The sequence below is a fragment of the Schistocerca piceifrons genome, chromosome 1 (assembly GCF_021461385.2).
Source record: "Schistocerca piceifrons isolate TAMUIC-IGC-003096 chromosome 1, iqSchPice1.1, whole genome shotgun sequence".
Taxonomy (NCBI): domain Eukaryota; kingdom Metazoa; phylum Arthropoda; class Insecta; order Orthoptera; family Acrididae; genus Schistocerca; species Schistocerca piceifrons.
The window spans coordinates 258889827-258914838 of NC_060138.1; positions in this window are offsets into that span (position 1 = coordinate 258889827).

Genomic DNA, 25012 nt, shown 5'->3' on the forward strand with positions numbered 1-25012 from the left:
CAGTAACGTCCCAGTAAAGGAAATTATTGACATTATTAGAGGTAATCTCCTATCCCATAACAAAATTAGCACTGCAAAGTGTACATAACTTATTGAATTTCTAGATTACCACTTTTTTACCTGCAATGACAAAATATATTACTAAAAAGATGGGCTTGGGATGGGTAAAAGTCTAGCTGGTACTGTAGCACATGTTTTTGTGAACGATTTAGAATGTAAATTTTTTGCCAAGTTCCCATAGCTACGAGACAAAACGATTTATTATAACCGGTGTCTTGACGAAATTTTATTACTAATAGAAGGCAACACCAATGAGGTGTGTATGCATATGCAATCAAGGATATACGTATAACAAATAATGCGACATTTGGCTTTAAAAAAACATCTGCTGTAATGTCCCAGTAAGAGAAACTGTTGACATTATTAGACGTAATCTCCTATCCCATAACAAAATAAGTACTGCAGAGTATACAGAACTTATTGAATTTCTGTATTACAATACCAAATAATGCGACATTTGGATTTAAAAATACCTCTGCAGTAAGGGATATGTCCAAGCAAGAGGTAGCATGCACCATAAAACCCCTTCTACTACTGAAGTCAAAAAAGAGAGCTGCATTAATTACCTTGAAATCACTGTTAGTAAGGTTGATAACCAACATAAGTTTCCGATTTTAAGAAAATCTACTTGTACAGATAGTATTATCAATGCCAGTTCCTGCCACCCTCCCCAATACAAAAAGGCCTCCTTCAACTCCATGATTCACCGCTACCTGCGTCTGCCTTTGGCCAAAAGCGAAATACGTAACGAACTCAGCATTTTAAAGCAGATTGCGCACACACCCACAGACCGCATGCACACACACACACATGGGATGAGAGGGAGGGAAGGACGGAGGAAAGGAGTGAGGAGGAAAGGAGGAAGCACTCTGACAGCTGTTTATTATTTATGTCAAGATTTATAATTTGCGACTTAAGCGTACGTCCATTACTGTCTCTTCTCTTTTTCCACAAGCTAACATTTCTCGTGTTTTATTTTGTCGCTTTTTATTACTGTAATGCCTCTTACACCTTATAAGCGTATTACAGACTTTACGGATTGTATCCCCCTCAATTTTACGTTGTTCAATTAATCATAGAAGGATATGTATGTGCTTACAATAGCGATAACTGGGGAACTTGCAACACAAACGTTTTGTGGTTACTGTATGGCAGTTTGCTTTCGACAGCGGTGCAGGTGGCAAGATGACTCTTGCATACGCTGTTATTTATATATTTTTGACGATGCTGGGCTGATTTTGTATTTAACATTTGACGATGCCCCTATGGCTCCAGTACATTAGGACTTGCATACTTGTTTTTTATAAAACAGGTATGCCTTTTCATACTTAAAGCGTACAAATGCACATGTATGGCAGCAGTACTTTTCATTATGGTCTATTTTATTCTTTTAAGCTGTTGACAATTTGCTAGTGTAGTTATGTTTTTTCCCATATTTTGTTGAAGATCTGAAGGTGGTCATTATAGACCGGAACCGGTAATCTGATGACAAAACAGAAAAAGGGATTTAAGTGACAATACACATAAAGTAAACGAAATCTAATGTGTACCTAAGCCACATCTTCGGCTGGCCTTGTCACATGGCCCTCAATTCCTCCAGAGGCTCTCCACTGTCACTTTCTCTCGTTTTTTGCACGTTCCACTCCTCTATAGTAGACGATCACGCTGGCTTCACCCACGCTCAGACAGGACATACAGAATAGCGCCGCTTGTCAGATCGCTGCGGTGGTTTCATTGCAGAGCTGCTGGCCGTACCTTGTACTCTTGAGCATATCCACTCCTGCTCCATAGAGTCCATTCCTGTCTGTACTGACTCTTTGAGCAGCTTACAAGCTATTGACCAGTGCTTCCTCGCCATCCGTTAGTACCGACTATCCATGTGTCCGTCCATACCCTGGAATGGTTTGGTCATTCAGTGGTGTTTTTCTGGACCTTGGGACATGTCGGGATTCCAGGAAATGAGCTTGCTGACAGTCTGGCCAATCAGGCTACTCGGAAACCGCTTCTGGAGATCGGCATATCCCAAACTGATCTGCTCTTGGTATTACACCGCATGGTTATTCGTATTTTGGACAACGAATGGATAATATTGGTAAGTCCAATAAGCTGCGTGCCATAAAGGAACTGTAGCGAACCTGTGCTCCTTCAAACACCTTAGAAGCTGTAGCCATCAGTTTGAGGGCAATGTAGGAAATTACCATGTGACACCTACTTCCTTCCAGATGGTGACGCACCACCCCATGTATTTGGCTGTGCTAATTTCCAAACCCTCCTCCCCCCCCCCCCCTCATGTTTCCCACTTCTGGGTGACTTTAATGCCAACAACCATTTTTGGGATGGAACCAGGTTACTGGCTGTGGTAAAGGTGTCGGGGCCCTAATAACTGAACTCGAATTTTGCCTGCTAAATACAGATGTCCCTACACATTTCAGTATGACACAAGGCACATATTCGACCACTGATCTCTCTTTTGCAGTCCTGGTCTTCTGCCATCTATCCACTGGAGATCTCACAATCACATGTGTGGCCCAGATGGGTTCTTACCAAGGCTGACTGTGATCCTTTCAGCCACATTGATCTCCATAGCATGGCAACCTCTATGCGGAGATTCACACCGTCAATACTACCAAAATTGCTGCAGCTGAATCGGCAATCTCTTGTTCCTCAGGTTGCCCCAGTCGGCGTCAGAGCCTTGTTTGTCGCCGGAAATCGCAGCTGGCATTAAAGACCATATGCTGGCCCTCCAACGTCATGAGCACCACCCCTCCCTGGGGAGGCTCATTGCCTTCAAACAGCTCCATACCATGTCCACCTACTCATCAAACGACAGGAAGAGCAGTGTTTGGAAAGATACACCTCCATCATTTGAACATGAACCACTCCTACCCAGGTTTCCAGAAAGCTCACACTTTATGGCTATCGAGCCCGTGCAGGTGTACCTGGAATTTCTACACATGGATCTGTATCTGCTGATCCAGAGTTAATTGCAGAGCGTCTTGCCAATCATTATGCTATCACCTCTGGGCTTCATAATTACCGCCCAGCCTTTCGTCTCCTCAAGCAGCAGGTGGAACAACCAAACCTATCTTTTGCCTCACACCACCTTGAGTCATACAGTGCTCCCTTCAGTAAGTGGGAAGTTCTCAGTGTCCTGGTACATCCCCTGGAAGAGACCGCATCCATCTGAAAATGATTAAACACGTGTCAGCGGATTATCAAAGCCACATCCTTGCTATCTTTAACTGCATCTGGGGCCATGGTGAATTCCTGTCGCAATGGTAGAAACGTAACATCGTTCCGGAGCTAAAGCCTGGTAAGAACCGCCAGATGTGGAAAGCTGTACTCCTATCAGCTTCACTAAAGTTCAGTGCAAGCTGCACGAACGTATGGTGAGTGTGCAGTTGAGCTGGCTCCTTGAGTGTTGGGGCCTTCTAACTCTGTCCCAGGGCGGTTTTAGACAAGGGTCTCCTATGTGGAGATCTTGATCCTATATTGAGATCTTGATCCACCTGGAGTCTGTTATTCGATCGGATTTTTCCTGGTGCCAGCACCTTACAGCTCTCTATTTTAACCTGACGAAGGCCTACAACACAAATAGGTGGCACCATATCCTCGCTACTCTGCATGAGTGGGGTCTCCCAGGCCCGCTCCCAACTGTTACACGGAACTTCTTTCCGCTCTGAACTTTCACAGTTCGCGTTGGTGCTTTGTGCAGTGCACCCCATAATAAAAAGAATTGGGTTCCGCATGCCCCTGTCCTGAGTATCCTACTCTTTTTAATTTCCATAAATGGTCATGCACTAGCTGTAGGGTCCTCAGTATCTCCCCTCCTATATGCTGACAATTTTTGTAGTTACTTGGCTTCTTCTTTCTGTTGCTGTTGCTGAATGCCAGGTGCTGGGAGCCATACAGAAGGCGCAGTCGTGGGTCCTCACTCACGGCTTTCAGGTTTCGGCTACCAATGCATCCATCATGCACTTCTGTCGTCGTCGTACTGTCCTACAGCATCCAGACCATTACCTCACGTGCAATTAATTGATGTAGTGGATATATACCGCTATTTGGGACTGGTCTTCGAGTGCGACCGAACTTCGCTTCCTCATCTTCTTTAGCTTAACGACAAGTGTTGGTGGCATGTTAATATTATCCCTGAGCCTGAGCCACCCCAACTAGTGTGCTCATCGCATTACACTGATGCAGCTGTATGAAGCCCTCATACAGTCTAGTATTGACTATAGAAGCCTGGTGTTTGGTACAGCATCGCCCTCTGCGCTGAATCTACTGGACCCTATCCACCACTGTGGTGTTCAAATCGCGATGGGAGCTTTCTGAACAAGCCCAGTGAACAGCCTCCTAATTGAAGCTAGTGTTCCTCCATTGTGGCTCCGGGGACTACTACTGTCTGCATTCATAATTTGTTCCGCCATCCAAATTACTGTCTCCTTTTCCCTAATATGACCATCAATATCCTGCAATGGTGGCTCGGAGCTGGAAATCCCCTTGCCGTCTGATTGCTTCTTACCAAACTCGACGCTTTACCCCTACCAACTTTGTCTGAATCCAGTTACGTATACCTTCATGGTCGATGCCCCGACTACATCTTCTTCTGGACCTGTTGCAAGGCTGAAAAGGCTCAATTTCACTTGAACCCCCCTGCAAACAGTTTTTCTCTCTTCTTGGCAAGTTCCAGAACTCAGGAATAGTCTACACCGATAGACCAATGTCGGCTTACGATCCTGACCGAATAGCTACATTGTTTTCACTGCTGAGTTAGTAACCACCTCTCCCATTCTGGAGAACATATGCTCTGGCACGGGTAGGTCCTTAACCTGTGATGACTCCTAAAGCAGCACAAACCCAAATTTTAATGCCATAGATGCCAGGCTTGCTCTTCATATAAGCCCTAAAAGGGTACGTTGCTAATCGTTCATCAATAGTCACGTACTCATAAGAATAGAAGTTCTTGCACAAGTTAGACTGAAATTTGTCGAACACTACCCTGATGGCTTGTAGCTTGTCCTTGGTTTCTTCAATTCTCTGTGCTCTTGTGTCTCTGTTGTCAAATCGTAAGAATTTCGGTATAGACAAAAATCGGTGTCCTGACATGGCAGCAGAAAAGAATGGTTGCCAAAATGCAACATTACCTTCCCACAGATCGGAAGCACTTGTGCGATGTCCATGAGTTCGACCAGCTCCTATTAAATTGCTAATACAGCATACACTTCAGTTGCATCCATATCTCTCCATGTCGTTTTGTTCGAAGACTGAGCTGCATTCCTCAAAGAAATTACTCGTTTGGCTTCCCTGTTCATTTCTTCTACAAAGATGCACACAATTTCCGGTGAGATAAATAATAAAAATGACTCTGTTATTGTTTGGATTGTTTTTCCATCATTCACTGGGCCAGGTGTTACGTTCAAAATGTTGCGACGTCGACATCGCCCAACTTTTCGTGGATCACTAGAAAATTGTATTCCACTTCTGGAAATAAACAAATCTCCAATGTTTTCGTCTTCTTCTTCTTCTTCTTCTTCTTCATCATCATCATCATCCTCTTCTTCTTTTTCTACATTTTCAGGTGAATGTGTAGTGTCTACTGATATTTCATCATCACCTTCATCTAATGCTATGATATGGCCTTCGTCAAGAGGTTCCATATATTCATTCAGTTCATTAGCAATGTCCCATTCATTTTCATCGTCACTGACATCAGAATTGCATACAATTTTCACGATCTTTTCACTACAAAGTCCTTTGCACATCCTTACTTGCAGATGAAATACTGACTCGTGTAATGTCAGCTCAACAATGAACGTCAAATTCATCTCAACAATAGTAACCAGCAACAATAACAAACATTTTATCTATGGCAAAACTCAACAATGAAGATGAATGACAAATATATTTCCGAAAATCTTCCTTTTCTACAAATAAGAAAGTAACACGTTTCATACCAAAGGGAGTAGTCTCACAATCCCACCAATAAATGACTTTAATAACAATGACAAAGCCATAAAAATTACGCAGTCGTGAGTGTGAATTCAACATCAATCATTTTAGTACAAAGTCATGAAACCACAGGCATGTGGCCCTTCAGATAACATTATTAGTGGGAAAAAATCAACCTGGCGTAGTCAGAATACCCCGCTTGGTAATGTGAGGGTTAAACCAACCAACCAACCAAAACTGCATTCCTGAAGCTGAAGGAGATTTTCTCCTTGCAGCAGAGTGTGCGCTGATATGAAACTTCCTGGCAGAATAAAACCGTGTGCCAGAGCAAGACTCGAACTCAGGACCTTTGCCTTCTTCAGGCAAGTGCTCTACCATCTGAGCTACCCAAGCACGATCCACGACACGACCCCACAGCTTCAATTCAGCCAGTACCTCGTCTCCTACCTTCCGAACTTCACAGAAGCTCTTCTGCGAACCTTGCAGAACTAGCACTCCTGGAAGAAAGGATATTGCAGAGACATGGCTTAGCCACAAAAATGGTTCAAATGGCTCTAAGCACTATGGGACTTAATATCTGAGGTCATCAGTCCCCTAGACTTAGAATTACTTAAACGTAACTTACCTATGCACATCACACACATCCATGCCCAAGGCAGGATTCGAACCTGCGACCGTAGGAGCCGCCCGGTTCCGGACTGAAGTGCCTAGAACCGGCCACAGCGGCCGGCGCTTAGCCACAGCCTGGGGGATGTTTCCAGAATGAGATTTTCATTCTGCAGCAGAGTGTGCGCTGATATGAAACTTCCTAGCACTTGCCCGTGAAAGGCAAAGTTCCTGAGTTTGCGTCTCGGTCTGGCACACAGTTTTAATCTGCCAGGAAGTTTCATTCCTGAAGCTGTTGGAGGATGAGATTCCTCCGCGTGCATCGTAGGGCTTCTGTATGTCAAGAAATATACTTAGAAAGTGATGCCAGCTTATGAAAGCCTGTTATATAGTCATCTGTAGTAGGGACATGTTATCAACAGTGAACCCACACTGAAAATAACTAAGGAGTCGACTGCAATTTCAGACCCAGACAGGATATATATTGCAGAGGATTGTTTCTTATGTTGTCTTTATCCCGATAGGCACACGTTCAAAAGGAGTTTGGAGAGGCACAGTGTTGCTACTACAGTGTTCAAGACATGCACACAAACCCACTTTACGCTCAGTTACGTTCCTTACAGTTTTTGGAAGATCCAATAAGGCTGCGAAGGGCAGGAGTCAGCAATGCCAGGAGTCAGGTTTCCTAGAGGGCAATGCAGAAAGCAGGTGTAAAGCTTAACAGTAGTCGAAGCTCAGACAGGTGGTGGAAAAAACTGCCGCATTTGCACTGGAGGATGACGTTGTCAGTAGGCGGAGTAGGTATGAAGGGACCAACGAGGCAGTTTACGTTTCAGGATCATCTGATGCGACTGACTGAGTACTTGCGTGATTTGTATCCATTGGGTCTGAGGGTCCTGTGAGATCTAGGTTCTCGGTGGACTGCAGAAACTTCACCTCGACCTCAGATGTGGAGCTTGTAGATAGCGGTGGCGTGCAGGCCGCTACAGTTTCCTTTTTCTTGATGGTCTTTTTCTTTTTTGAAGTCTGTCGCTGGCCATTGGAGTGCTGTGGCTGGTTGGGCTTCACTGATCTAGTCTCATTGACTGTTGAGGATCTTTAAGCACTATTATAAGCTGCCAGATGGCTCTTCAGCCACTTTTGGGTGTCCTCTTTCCCACTGGTAGGAAATGAGCAAGGGAGTAGCGCGAGGGACCCCTTCTTAGCGAGATGGGCCGAAGAAGACTGATGCTTCTCCAGCTGAAAAGTGGGGACTGACGTCCCTTTTGTTTGGGGGGAGGGGGCCATGCTTCCAACGTAGGTGTTGTGGGAGCAACAGGGGTAGCAGTACACCCACCATCAAGAGGGCAAGTGTTCGCTTGTGGCCCTGAAGGCCAACTCTAAATGGCGGAACTGATGGGACTGGGTTAGTGCTGTAGCTATGGCATAGGTCGATGTCATGCACACAGATTTTAGGATTTCCTCTTAGCCCCTGTTTAGGTCAATCAGTGTGGGATCTTGTCTCCCATGATTTTCCTTTCCATCTGTGGAATCCTACAGTATGGCGAGCAAGGGGCATGTTGCTCCTCGCAGTTGATGCAGATGGGAGGTGGGGCACATTGAGAATTAGGATGTTATCGACATCCCAAATCTCTAAATGTGGCACTGGAAGTACAGCAGGAAGATGTAAGCCACTACTTCCAGCACTGGAAGCTGTGCATCATCACATCAGTATACCAACACCTTGATCTTCTCGAGTGTTGTGTCAGCCTCAAAAGGCAAGATGATGGCACTGGTGGCTACCTTATTATCCTTCGTACCCCTATGAACACGATGGACACAATGAATCCCTTGTCGCATTAAGCTGCCGCTCAATTCGTCATCAGACTGCAAAATAATGTTGTTGTGGAATATAATACCCTGATCATATTGAAGCTCGTATTGGCTGTGATGGAATTAGAAACTTCCCCCAGCTTGTCACAGACGAGTAGTGCCCATGACTGGGCAGAGGATGCTTTTTTTTATCAAGACTGACCCAGACTGCATTTTGACAAACTTCTTCTCTAAATTCTCCATAAAAAACGAGGCTTCGTCACAGGAAGCTATCGTACATATGATGTACTGGGGCAAATAAGGTTCCCCTATATCTTCAGTCTGGCGTTCCTCCCATGATGTGGCTAGGGAGGGGAATGATTGGGATTCATATTTCTCCGCATTGAATTCTACTTTTTGCTTCTCAGAGACTACTGGGGCGATTCGATTACCACTGGAAGATTGTTTGGTCAGCTTCATAGCATGTCATCTGCAATGATGCTACGCAATGTGGTCATAGGGCTCCTCAAGTCTCGGAGCATTCTGACCCCTCCCAGTGCTTTTTTGGTGAGATCGCTCCACCGCTGACCAATTTGTCAATTTGGAGTCTGTTATCAGAATGGCCTTATCCCCATGTCAACACCTCATTGCCACTCTTTTTGACTTGACAATCGCCAGGGATACCACTTGGCCACACAACATCCTTGCTACTCTGCGTGAAGGGCATCTCAGGGGCCCCTTCCGATTTTTATGTGGAACTTTTTGTCAGTTAGCGCTTCCAGAGTCTGATTCCCCCTCCCCCCCCCCCTCCTGCGGGTCCAGGGGTTAGAATACGCCCACGGTATTCCTGTCTGTCGTAAGAGGCGACTGAAAGGAGTCTCACACGTTTTGGCCTTTATGTGATAGTCCCCTGTAGGGTTTGACCTCCTTATTTCCAAATTTTCCTGAAGAGTGAACCAATTGGGGAAGGGCGCCTTACATGGTGCATCGTGTCCATAGTGCGTTGAGATCTGTAGCCCCCTTTCTTGTTGTCACATTGCAGTCCCGCTCACTCTCTATCTCTTGGACGAGGATACATTCCTGTGTGCGGTTTCCGCCATGTACTATGCAGTGTCGCTTTCTGCGCCAATGACGACCATGGACTTGTTTGTACCTGATGGTAGCCAGTCCATTGTAGTGTGGCCGCCATATACCTTGTTGGTTGTAGCCCCCCCCCCCCCCCCTGATAACCCAGGGATCACTCTGCTGATGCCTGCGCTCTTAACTCGCCATGTATGCCAAGGAGGAGATGCCAGGTGGACCTTGCTGCTCCTAGGTGGCGCCTATGGGGAGAGCCCTTGGTCAGAGTGGGTGGCATCACGGCAGATGACATGCAATCAGGTGTGGCACATCATCTCTTTCTGGTAGCCAACCACCAGCAGTCTCCAAGTGTTCGAGGGCCCAATTCAGTGCACAGACATATGACCCAAAATCGTTCCCCTCCCTGGCCACACTGTGGGAGGAACAAAAGGCTAACGCTCGCGGCGACACGTATTCGCCCTGCTACCTAGTATGTACAAGAGCTGATGGGGAGTCTTTCTTGACGATGAATCCTCAGTTCATTGTAGAGCATTAGAGGACAAGTTTGGGGAGGTGGAGGGCAAGTCCAAAGTGTGCTATGGGTCAGCTGTTATATTAAAATATAACAGCATCCTCTGCCCAGTCATGGTCATTAGTCGCTTGTAACAAGTTGAGGGATGTTTCTGTTGCCATTACGCCCGATAAGAGTCTAAATATGCTCAAGTGTATTATATTAAACAGGGACCTTCTTTTTCAGCCAGATGACTAGCTGCATGCCAATTTAGAGTGGCAAGGTGTTCATTTCGTCCAGCATGCTCATCAGGGTCCGAGGGATAATCAGGTTGCCACCAGTTCATCTTGGCCTTTGAGGGTGATATATTGCCTGAGAAGATCTAGGCGATGGTCTACCATTGTGACGTCAAGCCCTATATCCCTCCCCCGATGTGGTACTTTCAGTGCTGGAAGTTTGGCAATATGTCTTGCCGCTGTACTTCCAGCCTCACATGTCGAGATGTCGGATGCCCATCACATCCCGATACTTCATGCGCCCCACCTCCTATCTGTGACAACCACGGAGAGCATCTGTCACCTTGAATAAAAATCTCTCGGTGTACCTGCCGCGTCAGTTCAGGATAAAACTCCAAGCTTTCGACCACTACCTCCATGGTCGTCGTCAGGGCTAAAACTGACTGTCGTGAACTAGCGAGGTTCCCACTTTTATATGCAAAGGACGGCTTCTGATTGGCTGGAATACGTCATAGCAACAGCGATATGGCGTAGTGAAGTGGTGCCCTCTACTTCCATATATATAGTTTCTACCCCGCGTTGCTTGCACCACCATCCATTGAATCAGAAGGTAAAGTGCGGGAAGTTTTTCTCTGGGATTTTTCTTCATACAGTGCACTCTTCCAAGTGTTGATAAGTGCATAGCCGTTGACTCTGTTAAAGTTATTATCGCTAAGTCTAATTTCGACTGCTCCCCCGGATCACACAGTCCCAGTAATTCGATGCGTGGGCTATTACTCTGGTTTCTTCAAATAAAATCTTATGCTTTTTAAACAGGCTATGTTAAGCCAGCGCTGATTTTTCCAAATACCTGTATTTCAGGTGGCGCTGGTACTCGATGCAGCGGTCGGCAACGGTTCTTACAGACTGGCCCACGTAAATCTTGCCGCATTCGCAAGGAATAGTATAAATTCCCGGCACTCTTAAGCCGAGACTATCTTTGACTGGTCTCAACATTTCCTTAATTTTCCTAGGTGGTCGGAAAACTGGTTTTATTCCTTGCCTCTTCAGGACTCTGGCTATCTTGCTCGTTGTACCACCACAAAAAGGAAGCCGCGCTATGTGTTGGTCCTCTTCTTGTATATGGCCGGCATCGTGTCTTACTTTCTTGGACAATACTGATTTAATTTCACCGGCAGAATAACCATTCCTCTTGAAAACAGTCGTCAAATGGTTAATCTCGGGACCGAGGTGGTCCTTGTCGGAAATAGTCCTGGCTCTGTGTACTAAAGTTTTCGGCATAGCTCTCTTCTGAGACGGAAGATGTGGCTATGCAGATATAAGTCTGTATGGGTTAGCTTCCTGTACACGGAATAGCCCAGTCGTCCATCCGGTTTTCGCTCCACCAACACATCTCAAAAAGGCAACTTCCCTACCTTCTCTACCTGCAATGTAAATTTTATGTTTGGATGTACACTATTTAAAAGTTCGACGAACTGCTGCAGCGTGTCGCTGCCGTGTGGCCAGATTAAAAAAGTATCGTCGACTTATCTGTAGAAGCATGATGGGCGGGGGTGAGTACTGCTCAACGCTCGTTCTTCAAAGTCCTCCATGAAAAAATTCGCTATTGTTGGTGACAGTGGCGAACCCATAGCTGTTCCATCCATCATTTCATAATAATTTCCTCTGTATAAAAAGTAAGTGGTCGTCAAGTTATGCCGGAGCAACTTCAAAATTTCTGAGGAAAAATGAGCAGCCTACAGTTGTAATGTGTCATCCACAGGTACTTTGGTGAACAGAGAAACCACTTCGAGGCTGACTATGATATCACTTGGGCCTATCTTCATTTGTTTTATTATATAAACAAACATTTTTGAATTCGTAATATGATGTGGGCAGGGACTAACTATAGGCGCCAACAATTTAGTTAAGTGTTTTCCAAGCCTGCACGTAGGAGAGCCAATAGCGCTAACAATCGGTCTGAACGGGACGTTCTCCTTATGAACCTTTGGCAAACCGTACAGTCTTGGTGGCCTAGGTGCTCTCGGCCGTAAGTTCTTCACCTGTTCGTCGGAGAGGCCAGAGGTTTTTAGTAGCTCCCTTGTCTTCCTGCTGAGCGCCGATGTGGGATCCCGTCTGAGAATCCCGTATGTGCTGTCCTCCAGTAATAATCCAACGTTCTTTTGGTAATCTGTAGCATTGAGGATTACCGTGGCGTTCCACTTGTCAGCAGGTAAAACAACTAGATCTTCATCCTTCTGCAACAATCCTTGTCTCTCCTCTCTGCTGATGTTTGACTTAGACGGCTTGGATGTCGCTAAAATCCGGCTAGTAGCAAGCCTTACGTCATCCGCTGCTTCTTGAGGAAGATGACGAACTGCTTGTTCCACTCCACTAATAATCTCAACCACCGGTAACTTACGTGGAGCTGGGGCAAAGTCCAATCCTTTACTGAGAGCCGAGATGATAACAAGAAGAGGACCAACACATAGCGTGCCTTCCTTTTTGCGGTGGTACAACGAGTAAGACAGCCAGAGTCTTGAAGAGGCAAGGAATAAAACCAGTTTTCCGACCACCTAGGAAAATTAAGGAAATATTGAGACCAGTCAAAGATAGTTCGGCTTAAGAGTACCGCGAATTTATACTATTCCTTGCGAATGCGGCAAGATTTACGTGGGCCAGTCTGTAAGAACCGTTGCCGACCGCTGCATCGAGCACCAGCGCCACCTGAAATACAGGTATTTGGAAAAACCTGCGGTGGATGAACATAGCCTGCTTAACAAGCATCGAATTACTGGGACTGTGTGATCCGGGAAGCAGTCGAAATTAGACTTAGCGATAATAACTTTAACAGAGACTATGGCTATGCACTTAGCAACACTTGGAAGAGTGCACTGGATAAAGAAAAATCCCAGAGAAAAACTTCCCGCACTTTACCTCCTGATTGAAGGGATGGCGCTGCAAGTAATGCGGGGTAGAATCTACATCTATGGAAGTAGAGGGCACCACTTCACTACGCACCATATCGCTGTTGCTATGACGTATTCCAGCCAATCAGAAGCCGTCCTTTGCATATAAAAGTGGGAACCTCGCTAGTTCACGACAGTCAGTTTTAGTGCTGACGACGACCATGGAGGTAGTGGTCGAAACCTTGGAGTTTTATCCTGAACTGACGCGGCATGTACACAGAGAGATTTTTATTCAAGAAATACGTCGCGAAAGACTTCGTAGCCATATCATTTACCTTGTTTGCCAGACTGCAGGATTTTACAGAAAGAGGGGAAAATCATGGAATATAAGACCTTGGACCGACTGACCTAACTGAGACTAAATGGAAGTTTGAACATCTCCATCCTGTTTGTATGACCCCCTCTTATTCCGCCTCTACAGCTGTTCTAGCCCCATCTGCTCCACCTTCCCCAGTCACCTCTCAGAGCTGGAAGACTACACCTGCCCCCTCTATGGTGGGGCGCAATTCCCTCCTTATTGCTCCTGTACCACCTACTTTGAGAGCAACACCCCCAACCATCAGGGATGTCCGTCCCAACTTCTAAACTGGAGAAGGTTCCACTTTCTTTGGCTCCACTCGTTCAGGAGAATCCATTAGTCCTTCCCTTCCCAGGTGTCTATCAGTGGGAAAAGTGATGCCCAACAGTGGCTGAAGTGCCCAAAAGTAGTTGGTCATATTGCTTCACAATCTTCTTCTGTTCAGTGAAGCCCACCCAACGAGGAAAACCCAAGGAGCAGCGAGACAACTACAACAAGAAGACCCCTAAGACCAAGGAACCTGCGGTGGCACCCTCCCCATGACTACCTACAAGCTCAATGTCTGACAATGAGATGGAGATTCTGGCATCCGCTGCGGATCTGGATCTCGCCAAACCCCCATACGTAATAGATTTCACCACCTCAGGAAATCAGCCGGTGGCAGTAGGTGAACCTGTGGTGTAAACCACCTCATTGAATGTTCAATGCCTTCCCAGCTTCACGAACATATTAACATCCAGTGGAATTGGGGTGGATTTTTCCACCGCCTGCCTGAGTTCTGGCAACTTATCAACCTTCATCATTTCTTTTGCTTTGCTTTCGAGGAAACTTGGTTTTCGGTGATGCACACCCTCTCCCTCTGTGGCTATTGGTGTTATAAAAATCGGGTAGCTTATGTGAGAATATCTCGTGGAGTCCGCATCCTTAACTCTCTTTACAACGAGTGTGCACCTCTTCAAACACTTTTAGAGACTGCCGCTGTTAGGGTGTTGCCGCCTCAGACTGTTACTGTCTGCATTGTCTGTCTTCCACTTGATGGTGATGTCCTGCAGCATGTATTGGCGGCGCTGATAGCCCAACTGGTGCCTCCCTTTCTGTTACTGGGTGACTTTAACGCACATAACCCTTTGTGGGGCAACAGATCGAGGTACTGTCATTGAGCAAGTGTTGGCACAACTCTACTTTTCTCTTTAAATGATGGGGCCTCCACACATTTCAGTATGGAGCATGGCACATACTGAGCCACTGACCTTTTGGTCTTCAGCCCTGGCATTCTAACATCTGTCCAATGGAGTGTGCATGACGACTTGTGCAGTAGTGACCACTTTCCGATCTTTCTGTCACTTCTGCAGCAGCGCTCTTTTGGGTACCTCCCCATGTGGGCATTGAATAAGTCTGACTAGGACTCGTTTGCCTCCATTGGGACTACTGAGCCTCTTTCTCATGATGCCACTGATGTGGTGGTTCACGCAATAACCATCAGCATCGTTCCTGCAGTGGAATCTGCAGTTCCCTGTACTTCCAGGTCCCCTCGGTGGAGGACTGTGCCTTGGTGGTCACCAGAGATTGCAGAGGCGATTAGAGATTGCAGGAAGGCCCTTCAACGTCATAAGTGGCTCCATTACTGGAACAAATTATTGCGTTTAACCAGCTCCGTGCACACCTTATTTGCCGATGGAAGCAGGAGTTCTGGGAAAGGTATTTCTCCACCAGTGGCATTTGTACCTCTCAATGGCACGCTTGGGCTAATATTAGGCGACTCTATGGATATCAGACCCCTGTCGGCGTATCTGGGCTTTTCCTGAATGGAGCAGTTTGTACTGAATCAGTCACGATTGCGGAAAACTTAGCGGAGCATTATGCTCAGAGTTTAGCTTCTACGAATTACCCATTGGCCTTCTCCTCAATGAAAGAGCTTTTCTTTCCATATGCACCACACCTAACCGTACAATGCTCCATCCAGTGAGTGGGAATTCCAAAGTGCCCTAGCTGCTTTCCCTGATACGACTCCAAGGCCGTATCGCATCCACTATGAGATGCTCAAACATCTCTCGGTGGACTGCCAGCGACACCTCCTCGTCCTTTTGAAATGTATCTGGGTTGAGGGTGTGTTCCCATCACCATGGCAGGAAAGCATCGTCATACCAGTGTTGAAACCTGGCAAGAATCTACTGGAGGTGGACAGCTACCACTCTGTTAGCCTCACACACATTCGGTGCAAGTTGCTCGAATGCATATTGCACCGGAGGTTGAGTTGATTACTTGAGTCTCAGGACTTTCAGGCTCTGTCTCAGGGTGGGTTTTATAAGGGTTGCTCTGCCACCGATAATCTGGTCTGCCTGGAGTCTGCCATCCATAACGCCTTCGCCCACTGTCTTCATCTGGTTGCCATTTTTTTTGACATGCAGAAGGCATATGATACAACATGGTCACATCACATCCTCACCACACCTCATGAGTGGGGTCTTAGGGGCATTCTCATGATTTTTACTGAAAATTTTCTGTCGCTTCGTTGCTTCCACATGCAAGTTGGTCCCTCCCATAATTTCTCCCGAGTCAGTAAGAATGGGAACCTGCAAGGCATGCATTTGCTGAATGGGAACTGCAGTGTGCTACCGCAGGGTGCTGTCTTGCTCCATCACACATGGCTCCCAGTTCTTGACCACCAAGACTTGCTTTGTACATTTCTGCCAGTGTCGTACTCTTCACCCTGGGCCACGGCCTTATCTTGATGGCGAACCTCTTGCCATGGTGGAGATAGATCGGATTTGGGCTTGCTTTTTGATACCCAGTTGACGTGGCTCCCACATATTTGGCAGCTTAAACAAACATGCTGGCGCCATCTTAATGCTCTTTGTTGCTTGAGTCACACCACCCTTCTCCGACTGTATCAGGCGTTGATTCAGTCCCATTTCGATTATGGGAGCCTGGCTTATAGTTGAGCATCGTATTCTGCATTGTAGTTGCTTGACCCCATGCTTCACTGCGGGATCCGACTCGCAACTGGAGCTTTCCGCACAAACCCTGTAAACAGCATACTTGTGGAGGCATATGTCCCTCCATTGCGGATCCGGCGCCAACGACTACTGGCCGCTTATGCTGCACATATTTGTAGCTTGCCTGGGGATCCAAATTACTGCCTCTTGTTCCCCACTTCTGTTGTGCATCCTCCTGAACAGCGGCACCGATCAATATCCGATTGCGGTTCGCGTCTGGTCTCTTCTGTCTGGGCTTGAGTTTTTCCGCCTCCCACCTCTTTTCTGGGCCCAGATTCGTGTACCCCTGTGGTGTGTGCCCCGGCCATTCCTTCATTTGGATTAGGCATCAGACTTAAAAGACTCAGTCCGTCCTAAGGCCTTCCGCTGACGCTTTCTTTCCATCCTTGCCGCGTTTTCTGGCTCTGCCGTAGTATATACCGACGGTTTGATGGTTGCTGGTCGAGCTGGGTATGATTTTACTCTTGGGGAACAATCTGAACAACGCTCATTACTGGATAGCTGCAGAGATTGTCGACATCTCTCGAGCACTATTGTATATCCGCTCCTGCTCAGGTGAGTTCTTTCCTATCTGTAGTGACTCCCTGAGCGATTTACGAGATTTTCTTCACTCTCGTCTGGTGATGGCTATCCAGGAGTCCATCCATACTCTTGCCCTTTGCCGCCTATCCGTGTTTTTTGTGTGGGCCCTAGGTGATGTCGGCATCCCTGGTAATGAACGCGTTGATAAGCTGGCCGAACAGGCTATCAATGCCTCGGCCCTGGATATTGGCCTTCCAGAATGTGATCTCCAGTCAGTATTGCGGCAAAAGTCCTTTGTACTTGGGTGCTGAGTGGTGCACCCTGCCTTATCCCAAACATCATCAAGGAGACTACTGGTGTGTGGCGCTCCTCCTTGCAAGCCTCTTGCAAAGACTCAGTTGTTCTCTGCTGGTGGCGCATTGGCAACACCTGGCTGATGAACGGTCATTTATCGCACCGTGAGGGCAATCATTTGTGTCGCTGTGGATCAGCGTTGACAGTGGTCAACATCTTATTGGCCTGTCCACTTTTAACTGCGCTCAGGCAGACGTTTGCGCTTCCTGATACGCTCCCCTCACTTTTAACGGATGACGCTGCAACGGCAGGCTTTGTTTTGAGTTTTATTCGCGTAGGGGTCTTTTATCGATCTGAGGGTTTGTCTCTTTCTTTTTGTGTAGAGTCTGGCATTTGGCCTATGGCTTTACGTTGGGGTTTCTTAGTGTGTCTCGTGGTGGTTGGCTTTACATTTTTTTTGTTTCCATGGTCGGCTAACAACTGTAACACTCTGTGTGTTTTTAATTCCTCTTTTATGGTCTTTTTCTATGTATTTCTTGTTTAGTGTCGTCCCTTGTCATCCCCATTGCTTGTTTTTCTTTTTTGTGGGCGTTTTATGGTCGTGGAAAAAAACCCCACAAACCAACCAACCAACCAGAGTCTGATTCGGGCTTCACACAGTGCCACCCACATAGAAGAGAAAGGAGTCCTGCAGGGATCTGTCCTGAGTGTCCCACTCCATTTAATGGCTGTTAGCTGTCTTGCATTAGCAGTGGGGTACTCTGTATCGCTTGTCTTATATGCTGAAGATTTTTGTATTCACTTCAGCCTCTCGTGTATTGGTGTAAAATGCAGGGAGCCATAAGAAAGATGCAGTCATGGGCCCACATCCACAGCTCTCAGTTTTCAGGCACCAAGGCTTGCGTCATGCACTTCTAACGTCGTACCGCCGCCCAGTCTGGAACTTTACCTCCATGACCAACTACTTAATGTAGTGGAGTCCAACCACGTTTTGACATTAGTCCCCAGCGCTTATTTAACTTGGCTTGTCAGTTCTTGTCAGCTTAAGGAAAAGTGCTGGCGGCATCTTAATGTTATTCGATGCTGGAGCCAAACTGACTGGGGCGCTGATCGCCCTACACCGTTGCAGCAGCTGTAACAAAGCCCCCTGCAATCCTGTATGGACTATGGGATCCTGGAGCATGGTTCAGGATCGACCTCAGCATTGTGTTTTCTGAACCCCCAACAGCAGTGTGGAGTTTGATTTGGAATGGCACCCTTACCAAACAGACCAGTGAAGAGGCGCCTCATACAAGCTGATGCTCCTCCACTGCAGATTAGGCGGCAGCTACTACTTGCAAATTATACCGTCCAGATTCATAGTATGTGATACCATGCACATTACCATCTTCTTATCCGTAACACTGGAATCTATCTGCAACGGCGGTCCAGATTGGGGAGTCGATTGGCGTTCTATGTCGAGTGGTTCTTACTGAACTCAACACTTTACCTCTGTAACTTTCTTGTAGACAACTCACGCACAACTCTGTGGTCCAAGAGTCAACCATAAATATGTGTGGACCTCTCGCAAGACACTAAAGCTTGGATCCAAAAAATGGCTCTGAGCACTATGGGACTTAACATCTGAGGTCATCAGTCCCCTAGACTTAGAAGTACTTAAACCTAACTAACCTAAGGACATCACACACATCCATGCCCGAGGCAGGATTCGAACCTGCGACCGTAGCAGTCGCCCAGAACCGCTCGGCCACCGCGGCCGGTGCTTGGTTCCACCTGAGACCCTCCGCCAGCGAGTTCCAGGGTTCGGGAACAGTTTACACTGATGGCTTCATGGCGGACGGTCATTTGGTTTTGCTTACACTCCCGTTGGCCATACTGAACGGGGCACTTTGCCTGCTGCCTACAGTGTTTTCAGTGCAGAGTGGTAGCCATCTCACTCGCTCTTTTACATGTCCACTCCTCCACAGGTGGGTCGATTGTGTTCTGTAGCGGCTCCTTAAGCAACTTACAAGCTTCCCTCGCTATCCTTGGTAATAACTGTCCAGGATTCTCTTTGTGCTCTCTGAAACAGTGGACATTCAATGACCGTTAGCAGTACAGGATGAAACCTGGGCAATGAACTTGGTGGCAGGCTGGCAAAACAGGCTCCCGGTAACACAACCCTAGAAACTGATCCACCAGAGACTTTACTCCGATTGGTCTTAAACCATGTTTTTGGGTTCTGGGATAGTGAATGGCACATGCACAATACACCAAATAAACTATGTATTATCAAGGAGACAACCAATGTGAGGCGGTCTTTGATGCGAACCATTCATAGGGACACCGTTGTCCTTTTCAAGTCTTCATTGGCCATACCCGGCTAACTCATGGTCACCACCTCTGTCGCGAGGCCCGCCTCAGTGTCACTGTGGTTCCCACTTGACTGTCGTCCACGTCCTGTGGGACTATTTAGCATTAGCGGCCCTGCAGCAGACATTTAACCTTCACACCACACTGGCGATGGTGTTGAGTGACAATGCCTCAACGGCTGATATCGTTGCAAGTTTCATTTTTGAGTGGGGTTTTAGCACACTAAGTGTGGGCGTCTAGTATTATCTCCCAGGCCTCCATCCTCCCTCAGTTTTAATTCTTCCTCGCTATTTTTTGTTGTTTCTTCGCCTTGGTGTTCATCTTTTCTCTATCTGTGTTCCTCTAGCGTTACCTTTTAGACTGAAGATTTTAGTGTGTTGGAGAGTGGCTGGCTAATTCCTTTTTTTATTTTTCGATGAGCCAGTCCATACCATTTACTACAATACTGTAGTACTTTCCACTACTTTACCTTTTAGTGTACGTTATTAACCTTTTTGTTAGATTCTTTTGTTTTGTCGTTCAGTGTAGTTCAAAGTCACTTTTATGCATTTTACTTTCCCCAACTCCTTTTGTGACCGTTTTTAACCTTACGTGTTGGAACGAGGAAAAAGGGACCGATAACTCTGTAGTTTGGTTCCTTTACTCCCCAAACCAACCAATCAACCGAACAACTAACCAACCAACCCATTGATACTGAAATGATGCAAGTATCACCCCAGAGCCCAAATGGCAGGCATCGTTTCTTCTGGCTTACGCCACAAACTGCAGATGGTTGCACCCTGTACGCTAATTAGCTGAAGAAGATGGTTTAAATCCGTGAAACAGTGGTTAATGGTAATAAACATTTATTGCTACTGGTTGGTTGTCTTATTTACCTGCTATTCTGTAACCGTTTTTGAAATGCAGCCATGTTCAAAATATTGAAACCACAATTTGTATTAGAAATTCACAGACGCCAAAGAAAAGCGAAGTTGTCCCCAACGAAAAAGGAGTAAATGAATTCAGCACAGCTTCCCTTTCAAGTTGGTACTGTTTATTCCCTTAGTGTAGGAGAATAGCCACTCCACTCCAAAGAAATAGGAACATTGACATCACCGGAACCATATGACAAAAAGCTTGTAACTACACGAGTTTTCGTTTAATTTTCGTATAGAAACAGCTGGCCGATTTGTTGTGTTACCTCTCACTAATCCCTATTTTAACCAGTACAATATTATTGTTTGTTTAGGGAGCTCAGAAACTGGACAGGCACTGATTATCCAGATGTTGCGACGGTTCAGCCTCGCCAATTCTGTTAACGGCTGACGTACTAAATCTGTCTTGGAGATGTTTTGCATAAAAGGTTAACAGTGGCGAAACTGTAAACAGCACGCAGGAGAGAGAAAGCTGTGTGCAAATGAAAAGCAAAATATTGCTCGCATAAAGCAGAATTTGTCGGAGAATGTTCTTTTCTTTGTCGTTACGTTTTTTATTCCAACCTCGCCCTCCCCCTCCATGCCGAAATGCGAATCTTCCTCCACATTTCAGGGATAACGGTGGCATTTCCTTTCTGTGTATTGCTCAGATACGGCCACGGTTTGTTCCTCGTAAAGCTACTAACGCTTGTGCTAAATTATTGTGGTGTGTCTGCGTTGTTTTGTTCTCTGTATTGTGTTTCGCATTGACATCTGAGGTACAGAGAACGTATTTTGTTGCAATGGAAATCTAAAAGTTCTCATTATTTTTAGAGGTATACGCTATTAGCAGAAAAGTACCGATGCGACGAAAAAAATTCTAGCAGACAAAATACTGAAACGAAAACAAGGACTTCTGGTATTGTCGTTCAAAGAGGCTATTGGTACCATTTTCATATCCTTGTTAAGTAATGCGGCTAGGTGATCTACTGCAGTCGTTTGACGACTGTAGTTGTATTTGCTTTATCAAAATATTTAACATGATCTCATTTTGGCCATCAGGCACTCCCTTACTTCACGCCAGTTTTTCACATATATATGCCGTACTTGCCTAAGACATAATCATTTTATTATGAAAAATATTACTAAAATGATCTTGCTGTCTGTTGACGAATTGATAAGGTAGTACTGACTTTGAACTAATGATGTTGGTACTAGCGGTACTTACAATGATGAGACAAAACATAATGACCACTGCCCACAACGAGTTGAATGCCTCCTGGTGTACATTGCTGTGGCATTGCGGCTGGAAAAGGGAATCTCTGAAACTGCGTAGCTGGTCGGCTTTTTACCTGTTACTGTCGTGAGCAACTGTTGGAAGTTACTGACGTTTGGTGAAATAACGAGCAGGCCATATGGTTTTGGACGTTCACAAAACATAACAGTCTAAATATCACCCTCTTTGTAACCTACGATAGGCAGCGATCCGTGTCAGATCTGACGACTAATTACAATGCTGGAGCAGGCAAAAAGTTTTTCGGAGCATATCTTTCAAAGGCCATTGTTGAACAAGTAGTTCCACAACACATTATCCCTACAACTACCTGTTTTGAGCCAACTACACCGGCAATTAGTACTGCAGTGTCCAACAGCATCACTGAGTTTTCACCGTGGGTCAGAAGAAACGTGTCGCCTGGTCGAATGAATTACATTTTTCGCTACACCAGGTCGATGGCTGGGTGCTTACAGGGTATCAGCCACGCGAATCACTGCTTGTAACATGAACCACACCATAGATGCAGGCCGGTGAGGGCAAACTTACGCTATGTCGTAGGTTTAGTTGAGATTCCATGAGATCTGTGGTAGTAATCTAAGGCATTACGACTGCAGTGAACTATGTGAGCATTATTGCGGACCATCTGCATTGCTTCATGTTTGAAGTCTCCCCCTGCAGTGACGACATTTTCCAGCAGGATAATCGTCCATCTTGTAAGGTCACAATCCAGATACAGCCGTTTGTGGAGCATAATAGTGATTTTGGATTGACGCCTTGGCCAATAAATTTGCCTGATGTGCATTTCTTCGAACACGTATCAGGCACCTGTCATGTGCCTACAAGCTACAGTCCTGTGATCTGCGGGAACCGCGTGACCTGGGCGTAGACATTTGGTGCCACATACTTCTAGAAACTTATCAAGAACTGGTAGAATCCATGTCAAATGGAACCACTGAGGTACTGTGTTTTGAAAGTGGACCAGCACGCTATTAAACAGATGGTCACGGCCTTTTCGCTTATCCGTTTTATACTTCTGTTAATGCTATCACTAATAGCGATACTACTACTGCTACTACTACTACTAATAGTAATAATAAAAATAATAATAGGCGCTTCAGCCTGGAACCGCGCGACCACCACGGTCGCAGGTTCGGATCCTTCGTCGGGCATGGATGTATGTGATGTCGTTAGGTTAATTAGGTTTAAGTAGTTCTACGTTCTAGGGGACTGATGACTTCAGACGTTAAGTCCCATAGTGCTCAGAGCCATTTGAATCAATAATAATAATAATAATAAACCACGTGGAGGCCCGGGAAAAGAATAGGCCTCTGGTATGTTCTGCCAGTATTAAAAGGCGACGAAAAGAACAAACCACTAATAGGGCTAACCCCCCTTGTAGTGTCATTAGTTGGTTCAGGACAGAACTAATGAAGCCTCGGTTAAGCGCTGTCATGGTCGGGGACGACGCTTGAACCCTATGCCCGTCCACAATGGTAACGACACTGCTAGCCACATGGAAAATGATTTAAATCCAAATGGAGATGTTTTGCAGGATATGCTTCCTGCAACCACTCTAGAAGGAGAACAAAGACAGAGGATGAGATGGTCAGATGAAGTTAACTGACACCTCATGTTCTGTTATTACCAAGCAACAAATTTAGGAACCAACACAATTGGATACAGATCACAAGTATACACAACATTTATTGCCAGATACCCCAAATTAAAATCTTTAACAGAACAACGACTAGCTGATCAGATCCGTGTAATAATCAAACATAACAGGATACCCCAGTCAGAATTAGAAAACATCAAACAAAAAGTACAACAAATACTGGAACAAAATAATGTGCAATCAGAAGAAGAAGAAATTACAGTAAGGGACTCAAACATCCCAGAGCAAACAAACAAAGAACAACATTCATCAATTAAACAATCAGAGGAAAACGGAATATTAAGACAGCCACCAGAACAAGCACTAATAGAACACGAAGTGACACACATGCTAGATATAGAAGAAAAATTTCAGGTGACATATATAGAATACAAACACACAAATACAGACATTAGACCATTCTTGCATTGACCACCAAATAACCCACAAGTCGAAACAACAATAACAACTATCAACACAATCATACACAACAAAATAAATGAAAATACAACTATGGGAGAGTTACAATTACTGGTTTATATAGGAGCACTCACTATACTAAACATACACACTAGGGAGAGATCAGAACCAACCAACACACAGAAGAAACCCACAAAACCAGCATGGCAACACAGGCTACAAATCAGAAAAGAAAAACTGAGAAAAGATATCGAATAGCTAACACAATTTATAAGAAATGAAATATCAGACAAAAAACGAAAAAGGTTAGGTAAAATTTCACAACAAGAAGCGATAGAGAAATTAGATGAAAAGAAGCAGAAATTACAAGCATTGGCCAAACGACTTAGAAGATACAAAAAAAGTGAAAATAGAAGGTACCATAACCAAACATTCAACACAAACCGAAAGAAATTTTACCAGACATTACATAACACACACATTAAAATAGGCAATCCACCAAACATAACAGACATGGAACACTTCTGGAGCAATATATGGTCAAACCCGGTACAACATAACAGGCATGCACGGTGGATGCAAGCAGAACCAGACATATACAAAATGATGCCACAAATGCCTGAAGTGATAATTTTGCAACATGAAGTCACCCGAACAACTAATTCTACGCACAATTGGAAAGCCCCTGGAAAAGATAAAATACCAAATTTCTGGCTAAAGAAGTTCACCTCAACACATTCACATCTAACTAAACTATTTAACAGTTACATTGCAGACCCATACACATTCCCTGATACGCTTACACATGGAATAACTTATCTGAAACCTGAAGATCAAGCAGACACAGCAAACCCAGCTAAATACCGCCCCATAACATGCCTACCAACAATAAACAAATTATTACCTTTAGTCATTACACAGAAATTAGTGACACATACAACCCAGAACAAAATTATGAATGAAGAACAAAAAGGCTGTTTGCAAAGGAGTGCGAGGATGTAAAGAGCAACTGATAATAGATGCAGAGGTGACATATCAAGCTAAAACTAAACAAAGGTCGCTACACGACACATACATTGATTACCAAAAAGCTTTTGATAGTGTACCCCACTCATGGATACTGCAAATATTGGAAATATACAATGTA